Genomic DNA, 7327 nt, shown 5'->3' on the forward strand with positions numbered 1-7327 from the left:
TCACAATATTATTTTTAGTCCTATTAATCCACCCGAGCGAGGTGGCGCAGTGGTTAATACATTCGGGATGATTCATACCGCGTCCGGCCATTCTGATTTAGGTTTTCCGTGATTTCCCAAAATAGCTTCAGGAAAATGTCAGGATGGTCCCTTTGAAAGGGTACGGCCGACTTCTTCTTAACCGATGGGACCGATGACCTCGTGTTTGGTCCCCTCTCCCGAAGCGACCAACCAACCGACCGACCAACCAACCAATCGACCAACTGATACAGTTACCTTTCTATCAGTGGAATAGAAGAAGCTTTCCAAGAGAAATTAAAATTTGCTCCGCTACCTGTCAGGCATTTTATGTTATTGGGCAAATGATTAAAATTTTCTGTTGCTGCGTACGGATCTCCTTTCTCAGTTACTGTCAGTAATTACAACAATGAGTAAAAAAGGATATTTTTACCTCTTTTTTCCTCAAGTACGGACGTCACTGTTCTTCTCAAATTGTGATGGATTATTTATGACGAATTTCATTAGCAAGTATATGTACTGTGACGGCGCAGTTAAAATGCCTAGTTCCTGGAAGAGATACCTACATGGTGTCGGTAACTAAACACCACAGTCTATTCTTACTGGCAGTGCGGAGTGGCCGCGCGGTTAGAGGCGTCATGTCACTGCTATTGTTCTTGGCATAAGTTAGTTTAAGTAGTATGTAAGTCTAGGGACCGATGACCTCAGCAGTTTGGTCCCTTAGGAATTCACACACATTTATTCTTACTGCTTGCCTTTGTGCTATCAATAAACGATGAGTTACCCTAGAGAATTATTCTGTACGACATTATTAAGTGTAAATAAACAAAATATGTGAGGAGGTTCATAGGTTTGAAACTTTCTGGCAGATTAAAAAAGTGTACCGGACGGAGACCCGAACTCGGCACCTTTGCCTTTCGCGGGCAAGTGCTCTACCAACTGAGCTACCCAAGCACGACTCACGGCCCGTCCTCACAGCTTTACTTCGGCCAGTACCTCGTCTCCTACCTTCCAAACTTTACAGAAGCTCTCCTGCGAACCTTACAGAACTAGCACTCCTGAAAGAAAGGATACTGCAGAGACGTGGCTTAGCCACAGCCTGGGGGATGTTTCCAGAATGAGATTTTCACTCTGCAGCGTAGTTTGCTCTAATATGGAACTTCCTGGCAGATTAAAACTGTGTGCCGGGCCGAGACTCGAACTCGGGACCTTTGCCTTTCGTGGGCAAGTACTCTACCAACTGAGCTATCCAAGCACAACTCACGACCCGTCCTCACAGCTTTACTTCCGCCAGTACCTCGTCTCATACCTTCCAAACTTTACAGAAGCTCTCCCGCGAACCTTGCAGAACTAGCACTTCTGAAATAAAGGATACTGCAGAGACATGGCTTAGCCACAGCCTGGGGGATGTTTCCAGAATGAGATTTTCACTCTGCAGCGGAGTTTGCGCTGATATGAAATCCCCCAGGCTGTGGCTAAGCCATGTCTCCGCAATATCCTTTCTTTCAGGAGTGCTGGTTCTGCAAGGTTCGCAGGAGAGCTTCTAAAGTTTGGAAGGTAGGAGACGAGGTACTGGAAGAAGTAAAGCTGTGAGGACGGAGCGTGAGTCGTGCTTGGGTAGCTCGGTTGGTAGAGCACTTGTCCTCGAAAGGCAAAGGTCCCGAGTTCGAGTCTCGGTCTGGCATACAGTTTTAATCTGCCAGGAAGTTTCATATCAGCGCACACTCCGCTGCAGAGTGAAAATCTCATTCTGGGTTCATAGGTTTGTTTCCAAGAAGAAGAGCAAAAGTAGGTGAACTTAATTGTTTGAGAAGCTTTGTAATATGCTCCTTAAAGGTCATCAGTACATACACTCAAAAAGTTGAAAAATTCTATCCTACTTTCTGGCTCTTGCTCATGTTCTGCATCAGATGTTGTTATGACTCTATTTGTTGTACAGAACTGAATGTAGTGTGTTTTTCAAAATTTTAGGGAGAGTATATTTTCAGAAAATCTCTTAATAATGCTTTGGAGAATATCATTTACCAACTCTTCAGGTGCTTTCTCTCTAATGGATTTTTATGACACTTGTATCGTCTGCGATAGTACTAATTTTGCTTGTCGATTGTTAAGTGTAAGGCCATTAACACACATAAGGAATAGGAGTGGACCTAAAATTACAACCTGTGGGACTCCCTTTGTGATTTGTTCCTCACTCATTAAAATTTTCTACCTTTCTGACAGTGTCTGAATTATTCGCCACAATCTTTTGCATTCTGTCTGTCAAACGTAATTCAAACCAGCTCTGTGAAAAGCCATCCGTTCCATCAAACCTGATTTTTTCTGAGAGAGTGTCATGATCTACACAACAAAAACATTGGGAAGATCACAAAAAATACTGACTGGAGATGTATTATTATTTACGGCTTGTACTATTTGATGAGTGAATGTATAAACATCATTCTCAGTGAGACCGTTAAGGAATCGAATGTGTGATGCGCTTAGTAAATTGTTTCCACTTAAGTGTGCCACTACTCTACATTACTTTTTCGAATATGCTTGAAAAAGATGTCAGTAAGGTAACTGGACGATAAATGCTCAAGCTTCCGTATCATGTCCTTCAATCCCGGAATGGAAACACGGCGTCTCCGTATTCCTTTAATGCGTCGATACTTGCTAGGACCAGCAGCGTTATTGGTGTTGCTCCGAGAAACAGCTTTACAAGTAAATCCCTGCTCACCTTGTCGAGACCGGTGTTGACCGCCTGCAGTTGTAATGCACACTATGTTGCCCTACCAGCAATAGTGCCTAACGGCAAGTCGTGACACTAACACTACTAACAACGCAAATCCTGGTGCGCACAGTCTGACCGTCGTTCCTGTGAAGTTCGATGCCCATACGGTAAATAGTTTACCGTCTATTCTGGCACAATTAGCGAAAGTCTAATTATAACCACCCTGTAGACTGCTGCTCTTCCTACATCTACATCTACATCTACATTTATACTCCGCAAGCCACCCAACGGTGTGTGGCGGAGGGCACTTTACGTGCCACTGTCATTACCTCCCTTTACTGTTCCAGTCGCGTATGGTTCGCGGGAAGAACGACTGCCGGAAAGACTCCGTGCGCGCTCGAATCTCTCTAATTTTACATTCGTTATCTCCTCGGGAGGTATAAGTAGGGGGAAGCAATATATTCGACACCTCATCCAGAAACGCACCCTCTCGAAACCTGGACAGCAAGCTTCACCGCGATGCAGAGCAACTCTCTTGCAGAGTGTGCCACTTGAGTTTACTAAACATCTCCGTGACGCTATCACGCTTACCATATAACCCTGTGACGAAACGTGCCGCTCTTCTTTCGATCTTCTCTATCTCCTCTGTCAACCCGACCTGGTACGGATCCCATACTGATGAGCAGTACTCAAGTATAGGTCGAACGAGTGTTTTGTAAGCCACCTCCTTTGTTGATGGACTACATTTTCTAAGGACTCTCCCAATGAATCTCAACCTGGTACCCGCCTTACCGACAATTAATTTTATACGATCATTCCACTTCAAATCGTTCCGCACGCATACTCCCAGATATTTTACAGAAGTAACTGCTACCAGTGTTTGTTCCGCTATCATATAATCATACAATAAAGGATCTTTCTTTCTATGTATTCGCAATACATTACATTTGTCTATGTTAAGGGTCAGTTGGCACTCCCTGCACCAAGCGCCTATCCGCTGCAGATCTTCCTGCATTTCGCTGCAATTTTCTAATGCTGCACCTTCTTTGTATACTACAGCATCATCCGCGAAAAGCCGCATGGAACTTCCGACACTTTCTACTAGGTCATTTATATATATTGTGAAAAGCAATGGTCCCGTAACACTCCCCTGTGGCACGCCAGAGGTTACTTTAACGTCTGTAGACGTCTTTCCATTGAGAACAACATGCTGTGTTCTGTTTGCTAAAAACTCTTCAATCCAGCCACACAGCTGGTCTGATATTCCGTAGGCTCTTACTTTGTTTATCAGGTGACAGTGCGGAACTGTATCGAACGCCTTCCGGAAGTCAAGGAAAATGGCATCTACCTGGGAGCCTGTATCTAATATCTTCTAGGTCTCATGAACAAATAAAGCGAGTTGGGTCTCACACGATCGCTGTTTCCGGAATGGGCTACAAGATATGATTGCCAGAAAACATTTAAAAATTCGAAGTGCGGCTGGTTTGGTGCTATCCTGAAATAGGACAAGAGAGTATCACCGATATGATAAATGATTTTGGATGACAATCATTAAAACAAAGGTGTTTTTGACCATAACTTTGTGCCAGACCGAGATTTGAACCCGTAACTGTCTTAGATAACCAGTTTTAATCTGCGATGAAGTTTCGAAACCAGCACTCACTCCACTGCAGAGAAAATATTGATTCTGGAAACATTTGTAGAGGCTGTGGTTGAGCCACTCTTCCAGGAGAGTAGTCTCACAGTGTTTAGAGGACAGCTTTGAAAGCAGGACAAAGGTATAGCCAGAAGTGAACTTGTTAGTATGGATCGTGAGTCGTGCCTGTATAGCTCAGTCGGTGAGAGTACCAAAACAAAGTTTCTCTGTTAGAAAGTTGAAAAAATAGATTGCAGTCCCCTCAGGGGTGAAAGAATTGTTCTGGAATTCAAGGCTCTTTATTCAGGCGAAATATTTTCATAAAATTACAGTCAGCAATTTTCATTTTCCGACATTCATTGTCTCAGAGTTACATTACCGTCGTGATGTTGCTGGAAGAATCAGTGCTCCCATGGAAATCGACATTCATGCGACAGCGTGCGTATATGATATGTTCCGAAACGCTGCGCATAAAAACGGGATATTTCGGTGCTCATTCGTCGGGCTCTGTTGATGATAAAAGGCTAAGGTCAAGTGCTTTGGGTGGCCGTTGGGCTAGGGTCCCTTGTACATCCAACAGAAGGATCGTCTTAGTGCCATGTCCTACAGTACAGGTTAACGTATGAATGTTACACACTTCCTCTTTCTTAGGCAAATGGAGAAAATCGGTTGGTTCTTTTCGCATTTTATGTGATCTACTGTGGGCTTGATGGGACTTAGGGGGCGCTATTGCTTCATGGACGTTTCCTCGGAAAAACCCAAGAAAACGGCTTTTGTATTATATTTTTGCCGTTATCAGCGAAACAAAATCCAGCCGAGGATTCCAAGACGGCTATACTCAGCAAATGGCTGAAATTTTTGCGACATGTTTCTAAGATCTCGAACTCGAAAATTCTCGAACATTTTCTTCATATCTTTATCCGTTTCAAAGATACAGAGGCTCAAATTTACCTTACTTTTACACGTAAAATCCAGCATGAGGTGAAATCTAAATAATGATAACCGCAGGAAATCACTCAAATTTTAATGGTATATTCTATAGGTGTTCTCCCGTTATCAAAAATATTTATCCGTTTTCGAGAAACACCCCAAGACTTGTTTTTTGGGTATCAAAACTCAGCCGCAGATATCGATCGAGACGGTATGCACAGAAAATGGCTATAATTTTCACGACATCTTTCTAAGATCCAGATCTCGAACAACCTTGAAAATGTTTTTCATATCTTTATAATCCGGTATGAGGCGAATTCGTATTTGATAATGTGACGTAGTAGGAGAAATATGATGTAAAGTGTTTCTGATATCATGTGGAAACACCATGCTGAGCTACAGAAGTACATGCATAATTTTGTTGTACGTAAAATCCGGTCTGAGGTGTAAAATTAATTTTGCGTTATATCGTTTTGACATAAGTAAACTATGTGTGTTTTATTGACAAAAACACTTCTTTTCATGTGAGTTACATGCCCTTCTGCAACAGGGAAAAGAAGGGAACCAGCGGAAAAATGTTGCTATTCGAGCAGAAAAAATACGAATATGTTCCCGTTTATTTAAAAGGCTGACTGAAAAGTGTATACCAGCTGCCTCATTCTACCTTTCTCAGTACCTTAAATAATTTTCCCAAAAAAATTGTGCATGCGAAGGTTTGCATTTTTTTGTGCTGAGAGAGAAGAATATAGTGTTAGTGGGAAAGAGCTGGAAAAGTAATAAGTACAGGAAGATAACAGACAGGGGTCCTGATATTGAAAGAGCGAAGGAGACAGGGGCAGTGTGAGAGAAAGAGGGGGGGACAGTGGCAGTGGAACATACTTGACAGTGAAAGACAGTGGTAGGGAAAGAATGGAGGAAACAGCGCTGGGGAGGGGGAGTGAGGGGGGGGGGGGAGGAATGAAGAGAAAGTGGATGAGAGAGTCAAATGAGAGACAGTTTACATGAAAATGACAGCGAGGAAGAGAGAGGTAGTAACAGTGAGAAGAGACAGTAGCAATAGGAAGAAAGGAATGAGATGTTGGCAGTAAGAGAGAGAGGGCAAGAAGGAGAGAATGACAGTGAGAGGAGATTGTAGTAGTAAGATAGAACGAAGGGGACTGTGTCTGTGACACAGGAGACAATGACAGACATACAGAAAGAGATAATAACAATGAGTTGGGCTGAAAGAATGAGTATGAAACGGCAGGCGGGAGTGGATGTGTGTGAGTGAGTTACAGGTAGGGGAGCTTGTGGGAGTTTGTGGTGGGTAGCACGTTGAAAAAAGTGTAAATATGTTCGCAGGCCAAAATGTTTGGGAGAAGTTTTAAGGCTGTTGACGAAGGTACACTGAGGCAGCTGGTACCCCCATTTTTCAGTCAGTCTCTTAAATAAACATGAAAATATTCGCATTATTGTGCTCCGATAGGAGTACTTTTTCCTCTGGTATTTATATATTTGAAATAAATGATTGTAGCTCCATCATATGTTGTATTGAGTTCTCCAATGTCTGCCCTATGTGGTCTGTTTACTGTTGTTGATTCGGCCATACTGCTGTTTTGATTGTCATTGCATGGGCAGTTTTTGTACATAGACGTTCACCTGCTTTGTCACATTTACGATACGGATGGCTTGAAAATACGCATAGATGTTCGAAACTAGCCACCACCAAGAAATAAGAAAGATACTTCTTAATGCAGCTTATTACGGAGCTACAACCGTTTATTTCAATTATAAAACAAGTTGCAGACCCGTTTTTCACCTGCAGCACGCTGCAAGTTCATAATTATATATTTGTTTTTTCCAAGTTCGAAGTGAAACCGTAGAGACATAGCTTGAGAGTGACGTCGTAATTCACAATTAAATAGGAGAAGAAGAACTTCTTAGCGGAGATTGATGTAAAAAACTTTATTGTAGATGACGGTTTTTGTAAAACTAAGTTACCATTTTCAGATCTTCATAAAGGTTAGCCGGCCGGTGTGGCCGAGCGGTTC

The 7327-nt window shown here is 42.7% G+C and overlaps 1 non-coding gene across 1 annotated transcript; it reads left to right on the forward strand.

Moving 5' to 3' along the window:
- The first annotated feature begins 1628 nt into the window (after positions 1-1628).
- Positions 1629-1703, forward strand: Trnas-cga. Its single transcript has one exon. It is a non-coding gene; the product is annotated as a tRNA-Ser (tRNA).
- Positions 1704-7327: the final 5624 nt, after the last annotated feature.

This window comes from Schistocerca piceifrons, chromosome 6, assembly GCF_021461385.2.
Source record: "Schistocerca piceifrons isolate TAMUIC-IGC-003096 chromosome 6, iqSchPice1.1, whole genome shotgun sequence".
NCBI classification, from domain to species: Eukaryota; Metazoa; Arthropoda; class Insecta; order Orthoptera; family Acrididae; genus Schistocerca; species Schistocerca piceifrons.